Raw genomic sequence first — 21476 nt, forward strand, 5'->3', positions numbered from 1 at the left:
ATCCCACCACCAAATGCATCTTCCCCTTACCTCCCCTTTCAGCATTCCGTAGGGACCGCTCCCTCCGCGACACCCTAATTCACTCCACTACCACCCCCAGCACCCCTTCCCCTTTGCCCGGCACGTTCCTGTGCAAGCGCAGGAGATGCAACACATGCCCTTATACCTCCCCCCTTCCCACTGTCCAGGGCCCCAAACACCCCTTCCAGGTGAAACAGCGATTTACTTGTACTTCTTGCAATCTAGTATACTGTATTCGCTGCTCACGATGTGGTCTCCTCTACATTGACCAAACGCAGAATGGGTGACCGCTTTGCGGAACACCTCCGTTCAGTCCGTAAGGGGGGCCTCGAGCTTCCGGTTGCCTGTCACTTTAATTCACCGCCCCATTCCCACTCAGACCTCACCGTCCTCGGCCTCTTGCACTGTTCCACGGAAGCTCGATGTAAACTCGAGGAACAGCACCTCATCTTTCGATTAGGCACTCTACAGCCCTCTGGACTCAACATAGAGTTCAACAATTTCAGATCATAACCTCGGCCCCTATCACATATATATATATATATATTTTCCCTCCCACATGGTAGCTGTCCTTCATTCTGCCAGTGCAATTCACACTCCAACTAGAGCCATCCTTAATTCCTTAACCTGTCCCATTACCATCTCCTCTCGCCTTGAATATCTCTTAATGTCTCTCAATGCCTCTTTGTCTCTCCTGCTTTCTATCCTATCACTGACCTTCCCTTTTGTTCTTTCATCCCCTCCCCCTTTTCCCAGCCCCTAACTTGCTTTAAAATCTACTCTATTTCCTGCATTTTCCCAGTTCTGACGAAGGGGCTTCGGCCTGAAACATTAACTCTGTTTCTCTCTCCACGGATGCCCCTGGCCTGCTGAGATTTTCCAGCGTTTTCTGTTGTTATTTCGGATTTCCAGCATTCGCAGTATTTTGCTAGAATATTAATTTAATTGCCTTGAAAAAATCCTGTCTGAGTATTGGTCGTTGTGTGATGTGCGGGACAGCATGGCTGATCCTGATCTCACCTATCAGAACACCTCCTATTGTGACAATACCCCACCCTTTGTGCAAAACTACTGAATGATTGTCATTAAAACTAAATGAAGAATAAAAACAGTAAATATTGGAATAAGGGAGGAAAGCTCTACATCTCAGATGCCATCAAGGACCTTCCTTTCCCTCGGAACTGAGAGTGACCATCAGCTGTCACAAATGTAAATTTCCTTCCTTTGGACTCTCCAATGGGTCCAATAGGGAGCAGTGGCATAAACAAATACTGGGAGAACAAGACTCTTAGAGGGCATGGGTCTGAGTGCTGTGCTCCCAGCTCCCCAGCATAACATAACAGCACCTTTTCGTCTGATCAATCTGTGCTGGATTTAAATCCAGATGCCATTGATGAAAGGAAAGCCTCTGTGCGGCTCTTACCTGATATTATTCTAAAATGGTTTGATTCAACAGATGCCTTTCGTCAGTAAGTTAAGTCAATTTAAATACAGGCTGTTATCAGCTGTAGATGAGTGGAATATTTTAATTTTCACAGGATTGAATATATCAAAACCAGCGTTCATGTCAAGACATAGTAGTGGGCGCCAACCCCGTGTGTATGTTTCTAGTGACTCGGATGAGGAGTGGACGCCTAAACATCTTGTGAAAAACCCACCAAGTAAATTGAATGGGGTAGATTTTGCCGAACCTGTCGAGAAGAAGGCGGGACTTCCCCTTTCGGGTTTTTGTCCCGCCTACTTCGACGTCCAGCCAATCCGCGTGATTTTCCCTTGATTGAACTTGTTGAGCCCGCCCAGCGGGCTCAGCAGGCCAATTAAGGGCCACCCGGCAACAGTTGATGTCACAGACTGAAATTTCATCTGTGAAGAGTTCTTGACAGATGAAATATCAGTGTTTCACAGCTGTTTGAAGCTGTGAAACACTGACACTCAAAGTTCTAAGCTGAGTCATTCTGCACAGACTCAGTTAGAACTCGCACCGGCACTCAAAGCTGAAGGCTGTCACTTTTGACAGATCGCAGCCATTCAGCTTTCAGTTCTGGCTGAGCGATGCGCTCCCGACGGCTACAGGAAGAAAGGCTGCTAAGGTAAGTACAGGTAAGTAAAAGTGCTTTACACACTTTAGACACACCAAACACACTTACCTTTGCACTCATGCACCCATCACTCACCTGAGCGCCGACATCGCGACCCCTGCAACTCCTTCAACCCGACGGCCCGCCTGCTCTACCTGGCGTGGTTTGGAGCCATCGGGAATCCCACACGAAACCCCTCAAAATAGGGATTAGGCTAAAAACTGCCTGTTAACTACCTGTTAACAGGCAGTTAATTGGCACTAATCCCTTCCCGCCTGGTTTCGGCGGGTCCCAGTGCGGGGCAGGTACCCGCCACCCCTGAAACTTACGTGGGGCGGGATTTTGGGCGGGATAGTGTCGGGACCCCCAAATTCGGGATTCCCCCCCCCCACACGCCTGAAACCCCGCCTGACGGCTCCCCAAAAATTCCTGGATTTCAGGATAATTCCAGGATAATTCCTGCTGTGACCATAGTTCTGAACTTCTCTTTTACCAGGTTTATCCTAGTCTTGTAGTTACAATTTAACTGAAAGTACTGCTGTGGATTTGCCTTTCCTATTCCAATTATTACTTTAGGTCTGATCAGAGACTGAGCAAACCTCCCAAAACATGAGGAGTGATCTGATCGAGGTGTTTAAATAGAAGGTCCACCACCATCTTTTCAAGGCAACTAGGGATGGGCATTAAAGATGGTCTTGTTAGCATTGACCACATCCTGTGTAACAATTAAAAAGGGAATTGACAAGATAGATGAGTTCCAATACTCATTTTGCTAATAGGGAGATCTGTAATAAAGGGACATCTATTTAAAATGAGAACTCAGCTGTTGAAAATTTAATCCAGGAGAAAATTCTTAACGCAAAATGTAGTTGGATTGTGAAAAGCACGACCACAGAAGGCCATTGATGCAGATTTAATTCAGGTATTTAAAAGGGGATAGATACTTAAAGTGGGGAAAATGAGGTTGAAAAAGTAGATCTACCATTGTAAATAACATGGCGAAGCTTGCTGAATGGTGTTTTGCTGTGTTCCCTGAAGTTACTAGATTGATCTCGACTATGACGTTCGGGTGAGTGTGAATAATTTCACACTGAAGGGGAGGAATCGGAGGCATTCACTATGGATGTCCTTGAACAACTGGCTCAAAAACAGCAGCACCAAAAAACCTGCTGTAAGGTGTTTGACTACAGTTTTCTATGGAATGTTGCATGTGAGCATAAAGAAGGTGAGGAAGAATAAGTTAGAAAAGGGGATGGTGTGTGGTATCATTTTTAGCCATTTTGTTTTGCTTTTCGAGAAGGCTGAGGGTGGACCTGATTGAGGTGTACAAAATTATGAGGGGCATAGATAGGGTAGAGGATATAGGAGCGGTGACAGTATATAGGAGCGGTGAGGCGAGGCCCGACCAGATCGGACCAGGAGAGCACCGAGGCGGCAGTATAAAGGAGCGGTGAGGCGAGGCCCGACCAGATCGGACCAGGAGAGCACCGAGGCGGCAGTATAAAGAAGCGGTGAGGCGAGGCCCGACCAGATCGGACGAGGAGAGCACCGAGGCGGCAGTATAAAGGAGCGGTGAGGCGAGGCCCGACCAGATCGGACCAGGAGAGTACCGAGGCGGCAGTATAAAGGAGCGGTGAGGCGAGGCCCGACCAGATCGGACCAGGAGCGCACCGAGGCGGCAGTATAAAGAAGCGGTGAGGCGAGGCCCGACCAGATCGGACCAGGAGAGCACCGAGGCGGCAGTATAAAGGAGTGGTGAGGCGAGGCTCGACCAGATCGGACCAGGAGAGCACCGAGGCGGCAGTATAAAGGAGCGGTGAGGCGAGGCCCGACCAGATCGGACCAGGAGAGCACCGAGGCGGCAGTATAAAGGAGCGGTGAGGCGAGGCTTACTAACTCAGCAGCGGGGAGAGAGGTAAAAAGTAATCAGAGTGTGATGTCACCAGGGAGCAGGTAAGTGATTGGTTGGTGAGTATTTCTCTTTTTTAAACTTTAACTCTGTAGTTTATAGTTACTAAGGTCTTTTCTGGTGTAGCAGGGACTGTTGGTAAACCATACAAGCGCCGTAGAGTTATCTTTAATTGGTGATAGTGAATTAATTTAAATTAATTAAAGGGTAAGTCATGCCAGGAGAGCCCAGCCCCGTGTTATGCTCCTCTTGCTCTATGTGGGAATTCAGTGACACTGCCGGTGTCCCTGATGACCACGTGTGCCAGAAATGCATCCAGCTGCAGCTTCTAGCAGACCACATTGCGGCGCTGGAGCTGCGGATGGATGGGATTTGGAGCATTCATGATGCTGAGAGGGTCGTGGATAACACGTTCAGTGAGTTGGTCACACCGCAGGTAAGGGCTGCACAGGCAGAAGGGAAATGGGTGACCATCAGGCAGAGCAGTAGAGGCAGGCAGGGAGTGCAGGGAACCCCTGTGGCCATCCCCCTCTCAAACAGGTATACCGATTTGGATACTGTTGAGGGGGATGACTTACCAGAGGAAGGCAGCAGCAGCCAACTTCCTGGCACCAGGGGTGCTTCTGCTGCTCAGAAAGGGAGGAAAAAGAGTGGGAGAGTAATAGTGGTAGGGGATTCTATCGTAAGGGGTACAGATAGGCGTTTCTGTGGCCGTAGACGTGACTCCAGGATGGTTTGTTGCCTCCCTGGTGCCAGGGTCAAGGATGTCACTGAACGGCTGCAGGGCATTCTGAAGGAGGTGGGTGAACAGTCAGAGGTCGTGGTTCACATTGGGACCAATGACATGGGTAGGAAGAGGGATGAGGTCCTGCAGCAAGAATTTAGGGAGCTAGGTAGCAGATTAAAGAGCAGGACCTCAAAGGTTGTAATCTCTGGATTACTCCCGGTGCCACGTGCTAGTGAGTATAGGAATAGGAGGATAGAGCAGATGAATGCGTGGCTAAAGAGTTGGTGCAGGAGGGAGGGCTTTAGTTTCCTGGATCACTGGGCCTGCTTCTGGGAAAGGTGGGACTTGTACAAGTCGGACGGGTTGCACCTGAACCAGAGTGGGACAAATATCCTTGCGGGGAGGTTTTCTAGCACTATTCGGGGATGTTTAAACTGAAATGGCAGGGGGTTGGGAACCTGAGCAGGGAGACAGAGGAAAGGGAAACAGGGATAAAAGCAAAAGATAGGAAGGAAAAAAACAAAAGTGGCAGTCAGAGAAATCAACGGTTTAAATCAAACGCGGCCACAGTAAGTAATAACTCTAATAGGTCTAAGAGCGTTAAAAAAACAAGCCTGAAGGCTTTGTGTCTTAATGCGAGGAGCATTTGTAATAAGGTGGACGAATTGGTTGCGCAAATAGAGGTAAACGAATATGATTTGGTTGGGATTACGGAAACGTGGCTCAAGGATGGCCAAGACTGGGACCTCAAAATCCAGGGGTATTCGATATTCAGGGAAGATAGGCAAAAAGGAAAGGGAGGTGGGCTAGCATTACTGGTTAAAGAAGGGATTAATACAATTGTAATGAAGGATATTAGCTCTGATGATGTGGAATCTGTATGGGTAGAATTGAGAAATACTAAGGGGAAAAAAACATTAGTGGGAGTGGTATATAGACCTCCCAACAGTAAGGCGGAGGTTGGGGATGGCATTAAAAGGGAAATTAAAGAAGCGTGCAATAACGGCACAGCAGTCTTTAATCTACATATAGATTGGGCCAACCAAATCAGTAACAATACTGTGGAGGAGGAATTCCTGGACCAACCAGAGATCAGGCCATCTTAGACTGGGCATTATGTAACGACAAAGGATTAATTAGCAATCTTGTACGAGGCCCCTTGGGTCTGAGTGATCATAATATGATCAAATTCTTCATTAAGATGGAGAATGAAGTAGTTGACTCAGAGACTGGGGTCCTCAATTTAAATAAAGGAAACTACGATGGTCTGAGGAGCGAGTTGTGTAGGATTGATTGGGGAATGGCACTCAAAGGGTTGACGGTGGATAGGCAATGGCAAACATTCAAAGACCGAATGGATGAGCTACAGAATTTGTTCATCCCAGTTTGGCATAAAAATAAAACAAAAAAGGTGACTCAACCGTGGCTAACAAGGGAAATTAGGGATAGCATAAGATCCAAGGAGACGACATATAAATTGGCCAGAAAAAGCAATAATCCTGAGGATTGGGAGCAGTTTAGGATTCAACAAAGGAGGAAAAAGGGATTAATTAAGAAAGGGAAAATAGAATATGAGAGTAAGCTTGCACGGAACATAAAAACTGACTGTAAAAGCTTTTATAGATATGTGAAGAGAAAAAGATTGGTGAAGTCAAGCGTAGGTCCCTTACAGTCAGAATCAGGGGAATTTATAATGGGAAACAAAGAAATGGCAGACCAACTAAATTTATACTTTGCTTCTGTCTTCACAAAGGAGGACACAAATAACGTCCCAGAGATGCCGGGGAACATAGGGCCTGATGAAAGGGTGGAACTGAAAGAAATCAGTATTTGTCGGGAAATGGTGTTAGGAAAATTGATGGGACTAAAGGCCGATAAATCCCCAGGGTCTGATAATCTACATCCCAGGGTACTTAAGGAAGTGGCCCTGGAAATAGTAGATGCATTGCTGGTCATCTTCCAGAACTCGATAGACTCTGGAACAGTACCCATGGATTGGAGGGTAGCTAATGTTACCCCACTATTCAAAAAAGGTGGTAGAGAAAAAGCAGGGAATTATAGACCGGTAAGCCTGACATCGGTAGTGGGGAAAATGCTAGAATCTATTATAAAAGATGTAATAGCAGAGCACTTGGTAAGCAGTGACAGGATCGGACAAAGTCAACATGGATTTACAAAAGGTAAATCATGCTTGACTAATCTACTGGAATTTTTTGAGGATGTAACTGGTAAAATAGATAAGGGAGAACCAGTGAATGTGGTGTATTTGGACTTTCAGATGGCTTTCGATAAGGTCCCACATATGATATTAACATGCAAAATTAAGGCACATGGGATTGGAGGCAAGGTATTGACTTGGATAGAGAACTGGTTGGCGTACAGAAAGCAAAGAGTTGGAATAAACGGGTCGTTTTCCGAGTGGCAGGTAGTAACTAGTGGGGTACGGCAAGGATCGGTCCTAGGACCCCAGCTGTTCACAATATATATTAATGATCTGGACGAGGGAATTGGATGTAATATCTCCAAATTTGCAGATGACACAAAGCTGGGTGGGAGGGTAAGCTGTGAGGAGGATGTCGTGAAACTCCAGTACGATTTGGACAGATTGGGTGATTGGGCAGAAACATGGCAAATGCACTATAATGTGGATAAATGTGAGGTTATCCACTTTGGTGGCAAAAACAGGAAGGCAGATTATTATTTGAATGGCAATAGATTGGGAGAAGGGGAAGTGCAAAGAGACCTGGGTGTTCTTGTGCACCAGTCGCTGAAGGTAAGTATGCAGGTGCAGCAGGCGGTTAAGAAGGCAAATGGTATGTTGGCCTTCGTAGCAAGAGGGTTCGAGTACAGGAACAAGGATGTCTTGCTACAGTTGTACAGGGCCTTGGTGAGACCGCACCTTGAGTACTGTGTGCAGTTTTGGTCGCCTTACCTGAGGAAGGACGTTCTTGCCATGGAAGGAGTGCAGCGAAGATTCACCAGGCTGATACCTGGGATGGCAGGAATGACGTATGAGGAGAGATTGTGTCGATTGGGCTTATACTCACTGGAGTTTAGAAGATTGAGAGGGGATCTCATCGAAACTTATAAAATTCTGTCAGGCCTGGACAGACTAGATGCAGGAAGGATGTTTATGATGGCCGGGGATTCCAGAACCAGGGGTCATAGTCTAAGAATAAGGGGTAAGACATTTAGGACTGAAATGAGGAGGAATTTCTTCACCCAGAGAGTGGTGAACCTGTGGAATTCTCTGACACAGAGGGCGGTGGAGGCCAGTTCATGAAATATATTCAAAAAAGTGTTGGATATATTTCTTAAGGCTAAAGGGATCAAGGGATATGGGGAGAAGGCAGGGACAGGGTACTGAATTTGGATGATCAGCCATGATCTCATTGAATGGCGGAGCAGGCTCGAAGGGCCAAATGGCCTACAACTCCTCCTATCTTCTATGTTTCTATGAATTTCTTCACCCAGAGAGTGGTGAACCTGTGGAATTATCTACCACAGAAGGCAGTTGAGGCCAATTCATTAAGTATATTCAAGAAGGTGTTAGATATATTTCTTAAGGCTAAAGGGATCAAGGGCTATGGGGAGAAAGCAGGGACATAGTACTGAGTTTGGATGCTCAGCCATGATCTCATGGAATGGCGGAGCAGGCTCAAGGGGCCGAATGGCCTACTCCTGCTCCTATCTTCTATGTTTCTATGTAACCACTTATCATTGGTAGACCTCCCATGCCATTGCTCATAGGTAGTCAATGAGAGTCAGCATTGATTTGTGAAGGGCCGGTCTTGTCTGACTGATCTAATAACCTTTTGGAGGAGGTCAGTAACATGGACAAGGGAGTGTCTCTGGATCTTGTATGTGTGGACTTCCAGAGGGTTAAATTATGAGAACAGGTTGCAGAGACTGGGCTTGTATTCCCTCAAGTACAGAATATTAAACGGTGATATAATTGAGGTGTTTAAGATGTTCAAAGAGTTGGTAGGGTAGATCGATAAAAACTATTTCCTGTGGCGGGGAAATCCAGAACAAAGGGGCATGAGCTTAAAATTATAGTTAGCCTGTGTAATGTATGTAGTGTATATATACCTTAAGGGAGAGAACTACTTTTTACAGCTCCTGTATACTGTAGTACCGGCAGTGACCACACCTGTATATAAACCCTGAGTAGTGATCTGTACAGTTAGTTCTAGAGTAACCCTCATTCAGTAAACACCTGTTGAATCGTTCCCTGCAGTCTGTTGTCTCATTATTGAAGGACACAACATTAAGATACACGGATATAACAGCCTGGTCAGGGATGTGATGTCAGGAAGCACTTCTTCTCCCAAAGGCTAGCGGAATTGTGGAACTCTCCCCCCATATCTATTGAGGCTGGGGGTCAATTGAAAACTTCAAAAATGAGATTGGTAGATTTTTGTTAGGCAAGAGTTTTAAGGGATGTGGAACCAATGTGGGTAAATGGAGTTAACATACAGGTCAGCCATGCTTGAATTGAATGGCAGAACAGACTTGAGGGGCTGAATGGCCTCCTCCTGTTCCTAAGTTGATCAAGGGATATCGATCAAAGACAGGTAAATGGATTTGAGGTACAGAGCAGCCATGGTCTAATTGAATGCTGGAGGGGCTGAATGGCCTCCTCCTGTTCCTAAGTTGATCAAGGGATATCGATCAAAGACAGGTAAATGGATTTGAGGTGCAGAGCAGCCATGGTCTAATTGAATGCTGGAGGGGCTGAATGGCCTACTCCTGTTGCTTTAAATGTATGCAATTACATAACATAATTGGTAGAAGGCAAACAATGCCATCACTGCCCATCGCCCACACACCCTGTGTTCTGGGTCGTACCCACATGGAAACCTGTTATTGCTTTCTAGCGAAACAAGTCAGTGTAACTTAAGCCCAAAGGTTTTTACCAAATATGGTAGCAAGGTGAGGCCCCTTTAATTGGACGGGTCAAACCGTGACATCGCAGAGTAAGCCTCACCCTCACACTGCGCATCACACTGAGATGAGACATCACAATAGCTTTGTAAACTATATAAATGTGAGGCAGCTGCCTCTGATTAACTGGCTTTTCTGTCTAGGACTGAATGCGGTCGGCTCGAACATCTGAACAGCTTTGCTCTGTGAAGACAACACGAACAATTGAAACATCATCAACCAGCAGCGTGGACAGAAGTTTGTGAACTTTGACAGGTTTGTCTTTCTGGGATGGCAGGAATGACGTATGAGGAGAGATTGGGTCAATTGGGCTTATATTCGCTGGTGTTTAGAAGAATGAGAGGGGATCTCATTGAAACTTATAATATTCTAACAGGACTAGACAGACTAGATGCAGGAAGAATGTTCCCGATGGCGGGGGAGTCCAGAACCAGGGGTCACAGTCTAAGGATAAGGGGTAAGCCATTTAGGACAGAGATGAGGAGGAATTTCTTCACCCGGAGAGTGGTGAACCTGTGGAATTCTCTACCACAAAAGGCAGTTGAGGCCAATTCATTAAATATATTCAAGAAGGAGTTAGATATATTTCTTAAGGCTAAAGGAATCATGGGATATGGGGAGAAAGCAGGGACAATGTACTGGATTTGGATGATCAACCATGATCTCATTAAATGGCGGACCAGGCTCAAGGGGCTGAATGGCCTACTCCTGCTCCTATCTTCTATGTTTCTATGTCTTAACCTGTTTATCTTGCATTATTAGTGAAAGCCATAATGAGCAATATGAAGTTTATCAGATACAGTAATGTTGATGCACAGTCGGGTGGAATAGTTCAGTTTGTTATTGGTAGTTTTTCCACAGTGTTGCTCATAGGTAGTCTGGGTCCCGGAGCCTGGTTACTGAGCCCCATCACAGCTCCTGACTGACCGGCTCCTCCCAGTCCTGGAGTTTAATGCTCACTCCCTGCTCTGCAAATGTAGACAACTATTTACTGACTGTGACTAACTGTGTTTGGAGCTTTAGTTCCTGCTTGTATCATTCCCCGTGAAAGTCCGAGTGAGTTACAGCAAAATCCGTGCAGATATAAAGGCTCAAATCCTGGAAACTGAAAGCAGGTCAGTACATGCTGGTTGTTCTGATCAACTTGTCCTGGACACGGGGATAGCCTGTGGTACAGCTCAGCCCGACCATTTAAGAAGGTCAAGAGTGTCCCTCTTGAAACCGTTGATTGGTGTTGAATGAACAGGTCTAAATAAGAGAGGCTGACAGGGAGAGTGAACGACTGAATAATCAGTTTCTCAAAGTGTTCACCAGTACTGAGAGCTCAGGGTTAAGACTCGAAGAATGTACTCCTGGGCAGTAATGCCACTGGAGCTGCCTTGACCGAGCTTGGTACCTGCCCTCACAGCTCGACGCTGACCCAGGTGTTGACTTTTTAAAGGGAATTTGATAAATCCTTTTACAGGTTATATATTTTATTATACAAGGGGAGCGATAAAATGCCATCATTGTCCTTGTTGCAATCAAGTGATTTTTGTGATTTCTTCTTCTGCCACAGGTACACGGTTGGTGTCAGGATGAGTGAGAGGAAATGGACGGTTTCATCAAACTACCAACAGACTAAAGTTGTCAGTAACAAAACCACAAAGACAACTGGATCACACGTCCTGACCAAAATCACATCAATGCCAGCAGAGATACCACAAAGGAGGAAACAGCAACACTGAAATACCCCTCACGCCCATCCCTCTGTGCCCCATCCATTTCTTTAGTATCAACTGTACATCTTTTAATTTCTTTATTTGATGGCCAATAACAGATCCATTTAAATGTGCAGTCAATGATTGGAGATGGTGTTAAACCAACTCTTTCCCTTCTGGCACGTTTCTTTCCCATTTTAAAAGATTTCCCACGCCCCTCTCCCTCCTCCCTAGTTCTCCCCTGGGCTGGACCTTCACGTACAGTACTCAGGTCCCCGCATCGGCATCAAGCACCAACCCTGCTCCAACTCCAGGCTCAGTTCGGCATTGCTCGGGGTTAACTGCACTGGCACTGGATAGGGCCCAGTCCATACAGTCATCTCCGACCGATGTCGACCGGTGGTCCAACTGTTGGGACTGAACAGGAAAGTCTCAAGGGTGGACGCTCCGGTTGTTGCCTCGATGATGTAGAATGGGACGAGCTGGTTAAAGCCAATCCATCCCAGTCAACAACATCAGGTGAAACCCCGGTACCACTTGTACCGAGGCCTCCCAGGATAGAGGAAGAGTCCTCCTCTGACACCAGCTGGTTCGGAGGTGTCCGTTCCTACTGGGGCCAGAATCAGGCTGGTTCCCCCTAGCGCCACCAGCTACTGTTGGTGTGTCCTTCACTAGAGGCATCCGTCCCCTCTGGTGACACCAACGCAGCCCCGGGACATTGGTCTCCAGTTGGCGCCAGCTCATTTGGGGGCACCACCCTCGGTGGACTCGACCCTACACAGGGTCACCTATGCTGCGGGTGATGTCCACTTTGGTGAGTGCAGCCGCAGATCTCTATTTATAGATCTGTGGCTCCCACCCACCACTGTGGACCCACCTTCAGCCGCTCCCTACTACACTCAAGAGGCACTCCCAGGGAGGGTGTGTGCACTCCAGAAACCAAACTGGGAGCCCGAGTCGACCACGGCCTCCGTGCGTTGAGGCTTTTCCATGTATTCAAAACAAGGGTGACTTCGAGTCTGAAACTGTGAGTTCCGGAAGTCCCATCACTTGTGGGGGTTGAGTCTTTACCTGGGGTCTTGCAAAGGCCTCAGGCATCGACCTTTGTTGGATTTCCCCACCCAATTTCCAAGGCGGTTTGGGCGGATTTGATAGGCGCGCTCCAGTTATGGCCAAGGTAGACAGCCCCGCCACCCTGCCTCACAACTTAAGGTTCGCTGGTACAGCTGGCGAACTTCAGTCGTGAAAGCCTCAGAAGGAAGGGAACTGCCCAGGAAACTAGTCCTGTTCCACCCCCCAGAATCCAAATGGTGGGACATGTGGGCCTGGCAGACCTTCCTGCAGGGTTTGGCGCATATCCTGAATTCCCTGCCACCAAATCCACCGGGGCTGGCTTCACTGACCAGCAGGTGAGTTGAGGGAGCAATCCCTGCCAGAGAGGACCACCTTCAGAGAGCATCTGCTGCAGCAGCAGACTGTGTGGGTGCTCTCAATGTAGGAGCAGGATCTATCGTCCAGTGGATCTTGCATCGCCACTGAGTTTGTCCTCACACCTTGGGGATCCTTCAGGTTCTGCAGATGCCCATTGGTGCCGAGGGCTTCTTTGGCGAGCAAGTGGAGGATCTGCTGTAGCAGAACCTTCAGGCATTCCCGAGATGACACACAAGGGTGAGGGGGCACTGTTCACTTTGAAGCTTAGCCCACCCCATCTATAGGCCCCTTCCACTCGCCAACACCAGTACACTCACCACCTAGCCACTAACCATCACCAACGCACTCACCATCACCAATCCATTCACCACCACCATCCACTCGCCACCACCAATCCATTCACCTCCACCAGCCTATTCAAGGCTTTATCCGGAGCACGATGTCCTTTATATCTTGCTAGCCCATCATTCCAGATTAGGACCTGGAATGCAGGTAGTTCGCAACAAGTAACCTTCGAGACCCTGTCCAGCTCCACCTCCCCCAGCAGTGATCGTGCCTGGATAGCCCACCTCAGAGTTGTGTGGGTGGGCTATTTCCAGTACTTCCCTGTGGAAGTGGATCACTCTGGATGTTTGGTTTGACCATCAGAGGAACCACCTACTAGTGGGCATACTGGCAGGTCTTCTGCCATCCAAACTGAGAGCGAGTGATCGTCATCCAGATGGCTCAACTGTTGGGGATATTTCTCCAGTTGAGCCTTCTGGATGACCATCACTCTGCCAGTAATGTATCCACAGGATGAATGGTCTTCTCGGCCAGTGATTTCACTTGGCATTTCAACAGGCTCGGGGTGTGAACGGTATAATAGGACATTTCCACTTTCAGACTCGGTGCAGGGTAAGTTAGTGTGTCTGCAGACAGACAATATGACAAGGGTCCGGTAAGTCAACAAACAGGGTGGGACCCTCCTTCCTGGGTCCCTCTGTCAAGATGACGCGTTGCTTCCCATTGGTGCTTGAATGACGGGGTGACACTCTTGGTGCCACATTTGGCCCGGGGCGGACAACACAACAGTCGGCACACTCAGCTGCTCTGTAGTCCACCCTAACTAGTGGATGATCCACACTGAGGTAGTCCAGAACACCTTCAGGACTTGGGGGGTTTACCAGGTCGATCGACTTGCTCGCATCACCGGATAATCACCAATCTGCTGGAGGACCTCAGGCTGTCGGGGCGGAGGCCCGATAGCCTTTCGTGCTTTTGTTTCTGGATTCTGTTGCTCAGGGTTGCCTGATCTCCAGGATGCTCCAGGAAATTGCAGCAGCTGGTGGTTCTGGTTAACCCTTTAGTTACCTCACAAACCGTGCTTCAGGGATACCCGGGTGTTGAATACACACTTTGATTTCAGGAGCCCACGGGAGAAATCCAAGTCATTTTTAGAGTATAGAGGACCCTACCTTTTTTAGGGAATTTTTCATTCTGACATCCTCCACACACTGCTGGGCACTGTCCAACTGGTACTCAGGGTGAGAAGGGTGGACCGTACCTGCAAGTGAACAGATTCTCCGGCTCCCAGGACAAATAGATCAAAGTGGGTGTTATTCACGGGTGCCAGCGCCAGATCCAAACAGTAAGCTGAACCGTAAGGATCTGGATTTGGGTCCTGCCAGCTTCTGATTGATGGCCTGGCAGTTGAGATGGAATGCCCGTCAAATTAGGGTATACCAGCAGTGCGGCACACATGGGTAATGCTCACTTTATTGCGTCTGTCCTGGTCATTTAAGCCTCTGTTCCCATACAAGTACCTCCACCCTCCTCGTCCTCAGTACTACTTGGTTAGTCACCAGCTGTGTGTGCAGAATGCCTGAATGAAGATCACAGCTCCCTTGTCAGCTGTTCCCGTGTCAGCTGCTCCCTTGTAAGCTCCTCTTCATTCTTCAAGTGACGCGGCATTTGCCACCCACCTGGTTGTCTCTTGGGTCTAGTGGGGAGTGTTGGTATGTCTTTTCCTCGTTCTGGGTTGTCTTTGGGTGTCAACAAACTGGGTTCTGGGGTGTGCTAAAAGTTAACACTGCACGGGAGTCGGGGAGGGAGGGGAAAAACAAGTGGGTTTGCCCTTCAAAGTTAGGACGTCTTAACAAAATGTCTTAACAGGAAAGGTCACGCCTTAAGAGATTTTCCTCAGGCAAATTGTGCCGATGCATCCCGGTAATTAGATCCACATTCCACCCCCAATTCGGCCTGTCAATGTTTAGGAACGGATGTTCCCAGCAAATTAAACGATGTCACAGTTAACACTTTAAAGAAATGATTGGGGACAGTTTTCATTCAACCTGGAATGACAGAAATGGGAACTCTAGACAACCTGCCAACCAGTTTCTCGTCATCGCTGAATATTGGGTTTGTGACTGCTGCTACAGAACTAGACTGGCGATTGTTGAAGACCAGGCTCCCGGGGACTGTGTTCAATTGATGTTAGCAGAGTTGAAGTGAGAAAGTAATTGTCTCAGAATATTTGGGCCATAATGATCTCCTGAACTAGTTTCGATCGCCTAAGGGGGTCGGAGAGGAATTTCCCAGATTTTTTTCCCAAATTGGCCTGGGTTTTTATGTCTGGTTTTTCGCCTCTCCCAGGAGATCAAATTTCGCATATTATAAGTCATGTTTCAATAACTGAAATGTGAAAAGTTTAACATCTGAAAATAAACGTGGATTGAAAATGAACAAACTTACTGTATGTCTCCTGATTTGTGCACGGATCATTGAAGGGAACAGAAAGGGGAAGAGATGAGTTCTGATTGTCCCTGGGCTCAATTACTGACTGGGTGAATTCTTTGAGCCACACACTAGGAGGGACCTAGATTGACTCCCCAGTCTGCACATACAAACATACAAAAAGATATACAAAAGTAGATGAAGACTATCAGGCCCATTAAGCTCACCCCATCCAGTAGACAGTATGACCTCACATGCTGCCATCCTACCTACCAGTTATGCTATCTCTGGAAACAGACAAAGAAACATGGCCAATTCAGGAAAACCCTCTGGCCAATTGCTCTCCAACTCCCAACACATGACAATCTAAACTAATCACTAACTCTCGCTGTAACTGGTAATGTCCTCTCAGGGACTGGTCAAGATCATACAGCACAGAAGGAGGCCATTCAGCCCATCTTGCCTCTGCCAGCTCTTTGAATGCACTATCCAATTAACCCCACTCTCCCACTCTTTCCCCGTAGCCCAGCAAATTTTTCCTTTTCAAGCATTTACCCAATCCCCTTCTGAAAGTTACAGTGGATGGAATTATAAGTTGGTGGAATTCTGTCATGTGATATCCAAAGTTCCAGTAACTAAATTGCCAAATCCCCCAGTCAGTAAAACCTGGATTGGGCTTATTCAGTCACTAAAACACCAGTGGCACTTTCAAAGTCCCAGGCCACGTCAAGGAACTCCTCCAAACACAATTAAACAACAAAGTTGTGAATTGGTACAAAAACAAATACTAGTGGGGAGGGGCTGGGGGTGAAGAATTGAGTGGGGGAAACAAGACAACACTTTGCATGTACTGAGGCAGAGTCGTGTGTTGGGTTTCCAGCTCTGCAGGATGTACCGGAGTCTCCTGGAATTTAATCTCCTGGAATTTTTGATATTTGTTTATGGGATGTGGGCTTCGCTGGCAAGGCCAGCATTTATTGCCCATCCCTAATTGCCCTTGCGAAGGTGGTGGTGAGCCGCCTTCTTGAACCGCTGCAGTCCGTGAGGTGAAGGTGCTCCCACAGGAGCGGTTTGGTACAACTGAACGACTTGCTCGGCCATTTCAGAGGGCAGTTAAAGGTCAGACCGAGTAAGGACAGCAGATTTCCTTCCCTGAAGGACATTAGTGAACAAGGTGGGATTTTAGCGCAATCCAATTGTTTCGTGGTCATGATTACTGATGGTAGCTTTTTATTCCAGATTTATTTACGTGACTGAATTTAAATTCCCCAGCTGCCATGTAGTGGGATTTGAACTCATGTCTCACAGATTGTTTAATCTAAGTCTGTCCCTGGATTGCTAGTCTGGTAACATAACCACAATGCTCCCATTCCCAATTGCAGCTGTGAGCAAACCTGGGATAAAAGTCAACAAGGCATTAAAGAAAATGATTTTTTTTTCCATTTTCTTTGACCACTTTCATTCATTTATAAAAATATTGGAGACGGGGGAAAAAGGCGGTTGGATACAGCAAGTCACGTGATGAAAGCTCCAGGAATACGTCCAATCAGAGATGGTGACCCGTGTTGTGTGACTCACGCCATTTGTGCACCAAGACAAAATAAAATAATAGCACGCGTTGATAATTGTGGGTTGCACCAAGACACACACGTGCAGAATGTTAAGCCTGTTGAATAATCACCGACTACTGAGGCACAAGTGGGTCTAAATAACACTTTAACAAACAGAATGGCTGCACATTAATGGCACAGTATTTAACTTGGGATATAATAGGCTTTATTTTGGAAGTACTTAACTCCCAAATTCTCATTACCACACGGCTTGCCGAGAAACAACTGGATTTTCTTTCAATCACGTGTTAGAACTCCCAACCAATCAGCACAGTGTTAACCCTTCGCTCCCTGGAAGTTTTAAGAACTTTCATTTTCAATTGACATTGAGAATGACTATTTTGGGAACTGCCTCCCCAGTTTAGCACCAGGATTCTCCCCAGATAACCTGGGTTTGTAACACACTGTTCACATGGTTAGTGCCCCGAGGCAGTTTAGAGAGTAGAATGAGATGCCTGGGACTAGGGACAGGGTCACTGGCAAGGCTTGGAAGCTAAGCAGAGCCAGGCCTGGTTAGTACCTGGAGGGATGACCATCAGGGAAGACCAGGTGAAAAAGGTCACGGGAAGAGCCCTGCGGAGGGGCGGTTGGTGAGAAAGTCACGGAAGAAGGAGCGGCTGGTGAGCAGGCCCGGGCGTTGGGCTGAAAATTGTCGGACAGGAGGAATGGTGGAAATGGAATGGCGGCGCGCACCAACGCAGCGGCTTTGTTTCTCCCAGTCATGGGAGCTTGCAAGATCACATTTTGTTGTTCATGCACTTGTGCAATGATAATAAAAGTTGAATTATTATTAATACTAAGAAAGAAGCAATGGACACAAGTAACACTGCCCCTTCACTGGACAGCTGCTGGCGATAACCTTCAATCCGCCCTCACAACAGATGTCAAGCCAGCTCCTTCTTCAAGGTGAGAAATTACCCTGGATGTTAACCCTGAGATTTATTCTCCTTTTTGTTTCTTATCCTGCTCCCGACATTAAATTACTTGGTTTTATTACCCCATTGTCTTCTATTTGCAAATGTGAGCTATTGGAGCTTGATAGACAAACATGCTCACACGTGTCGCCTAGAAACACAAACAAACTGATTTTTTTTAAACAGTGAGGATATTGCACCGTGAGATCAAATCCATGTGCTGCCGTCAAAAATGGGTGAATAGTTTAGGGTCTGGTCATTACAAGGACAATTTGAAGGATAAAGGACCAACTGAAAGATTGGTGCTGAATTTAGCAAAGACCAACTTTCCAATGTTGATACCAGATAAACAATAGCACAAGGCAATTTTGATTTACGCCCTCCAGTTTTTCAGTAGTGCATTAAGAACTTGCACTGATAGACCTTTCACAGCATCAGGACATCCGAAAGCACTTTACAGCCAATGAAGCACTTCCTCAAAGTACAATCGCTGCTGCAATGTAGGAAACGCAGCAGCCAATTTGCGCACAGCAAGCTCCCACAAATAGCGATGAAATAATGTCCAGATAATCTGTTTTTTTTAGTGATGTTGGTTGAGGGATAAATGTTGGCCCAGGAGAACTCCCCTACCCTTCTTCAAAATACTGGCCATGGGATCTTTTAAGTCCACCTGAGAGGACAGATGGAGCCTCAGTTTAACGTCTCATCCGAAAGACAGCACCTCTGACAGTGCAGCACTCCCTCAGTACGGCACTGAATTGTCAGCTTAGAGTACGTGCTACCACTGGGCCATGCAGGCACCTAAATCAAACAGCTAGATGATTTTAAAAGCACGGGATAATGGAACAAGAAACCTGAATGTGTTTCAAGAAGGAACTAGACAGGTTCTTATCAACAAATGGGATTCAGGGTTATTAGAAACGCACCAAGGGAATACAGTGGATAGGTGGGCTCATCAGAACACAGGAACATAAGATGTAGGAGCAGGAGTAGGTCATTTGGCCCCTTGAGCCTGCTCCGCCATTCAATAAGATCATAACTGATCTGATCTTGGCCTCAACTCCACTTCCCTGCCCGCTCCCCATAACCCTTGACTCCCTTATCGTTCAAAAATCTGTCTATCTCCACCTTAAATATATTCAATGACCCAACCTCCACAGCTCTCTGGGGATTGGGAGCAGTTTAGGATTCAGCAAAGAAAGACAAAGGGATTAATTAAGAGGGGGAAAATAGAATATGAGAGTAAGCTTGCAGGAAACATAAAAACTGACTGTAAAAGCTTCTATAGATGCGTGAAGAGAAAAAGATTGGTGAAGTCAAGCGTAGGTCCCTTGCAGTCAGAATCAGGGGAATTTATAATGGGCAACAAAGATATTGCAGACCAATTAAATACATACTTTGGTTCTGTCTTCACAAAGGAGGACACAAATAACCTCCCCAGAGATGTCGGGGAACAGAGGGTCTAATGAGAGGGAGGAATTGAATGAAATCAGTATTTGTAGGGAAATGGTGTTAGGGAAATTGACGGGATTTAAGGCCGATAAATCCCCAGAGCCTGATAATCTACATCCTAGGGTACTTAAGGAAGTGGCCCTAGAAATAGTAGATGCATTGCTGGTCATCTTCCAAAATTCTATAGACTCTGGAACAGTTCCCATGAATTGGAGGATAGCTAATGTAACCCCACTATTTAAAAAGGTTGGTAGAGAGAAAACGGGGAATTATAGACCGGTAAGCCTGACATCGGTAGTGGGGAAAATACGAGAGTCCATTATAAAAGATGTAATAGCAGAGCACTTGGAAAACAGTGACAGGATCGGACAAAGTCAACATGGATTTACAAAAGGTCTGGGGAAACTTTTAGCAGGCATACTCAGTGTTGTGGAAGTTTGGAGCCTGACACCCATCTCCAGTGTGACCTCCTTGGAAACCCCTCTCCCCACCTTGACTGAACGCTTCCTCAGCTGAGGCATATACCAGAAGCATGGCGACCATGTAATTCCTTTCCTCCTGGACATCAGATTCGGATGAAGACCAGCCGCGACAGCAGCAGAACAATGAGCAACAGCAACACCAACAACAGGAACATCAACAGGAGCACCAAGCTGCTAGTCACCCAACTGAAGATGCACAGGCCAGTAGACGCCAGAGCGCCACTATATTGCTGCCTGTGATACAAGGGACGCACTCATCCTGGCCAGATTTGCTTAGCCTGCACAATCAAACACTATAGTCTCACTCCTTCTTACCAGATCATCGACATTGGAGAAGAACCTACAGAATCCTATCACTCTGACCACCATTCTGATATTCGCAAGGCGCCCTAAGCCCTCAATGTGAAAGTCCCATTTGCGAAATGATACCGTCCACAAACTTCAACAGTTTGCCATCAAAACACTTAATAATACAATCACAATGATGGCTGGTCCAAAAACAAAACAACACAGCACTTAAGTGACTACCCTTGTGACTACTTGTGCTTTATCTTCCTCTTACGCGTGCTCCTACATGGTGCTTCCCCTATGGCTTCAGCAGATGTGGAGGCCCCTTGCTTGCTCTCTTGCTGCTCCTGTCTCGACGGCTTTGGCGGGCATCCTCTGGGGTGGCGAACCTGTGCGGGCTCGCCAACAGTCTGCTGCTCCTACGGCTGTGCAGGGGCTGAGACGCCCATCTCATTTGGGTGAGGACTCTGGTGGGGTTCGACCGAGGTCTTTTCTGTGGCATGGTCGTTTGTGCGCTTGGAGAGGAGCCCCCACTTCCTTGTTGTCTGCCACCAACGACCCTCTCATAGGTCAGCCCCACTTCAGAGCTAGCAAGTGGCTTGACAGCACCTTGCTGCACTGCAGGGGGGCCATGAGGAACCATTTCTGCAATGGAAGTCCTACTCCAGAGGACTTGCATGAAGGTCGGCTTTATTTGCCAAATAGCTGACCATCGCTCCACAAGAGATGTCATTCTATTCTGAACAATGACCATGTTTTCAATACCCGTGCGACTAAGTTCCTCCATGGACCATGGAAGGAGTGAGTGTAGTGAATGCATAGCATGGATCCTTAGAAGGATACAAAGGACCCACCCTATGTGTTGTAAGCAGTTGTTGTCATGGCATCACAGCGATAGGAAGTATGAGGGCTGCATGGTCGAATAGTTAAGTGAATGTGACCATAGAGAGAGAGGGAATGGGTAAGGGTGCAGGGATGTAAGTGTCAAGTGGGATGTGGAGGAGGAGGTTGGCAAAGCAGAGTGCTGGTGAGGAGGGGCGATGGGGATCAGATTGAGGGTGATGGGAAAATCAGACTCACTTTTCCGGTGCGGAGGAGGTCATGAAACCTCTTCCTGCATTGCAGCCAGGTTCTGCGGCTCATTGAAATGGTGTTGTCAACCTGGGCCACTTGTAGCCACACAGCTTTTGTCTGCTGGGGTG

At 47.2% G+C, this 21476-nt stretch overlaps 1 long non-coding RNA gene across 1 annotated transcript; it reads left to right on the forward strand.

The window, feature by feature from the left end:
* Window positions 1-3057: 3057 nt before the first annotated feature.
* LOC147123746 (uncharacterized) lies at window positions 3058-15541 on the forward strand. Its single transcript, XR_015075003.1, has 2 exons — window positions 3058-3324; window positions 9826-15541. It is a non-coding gene; the product is annotated as an uncharacterized LOC147123746 (long non-coding RNA).
* The last annotated feature ends 5935 nt before the right edge of the window (window positions 15542-21476 follow it).

This window comes from Somniosus microcephalus, chromosome 2, assembly GCF_052327205.1.
Source record: "Somniosus microcephalus isolate GS21.2 chromosome 2, FLI_Smic_1.0, whole genome shotgun sequence".
Taxonomy (NCBI): Eukaryota; Metazoa; Chordata; class Chondrichthyes; order Squaliformes; family Somniosidae; genus Somniosus; species Somniosus microcephalus.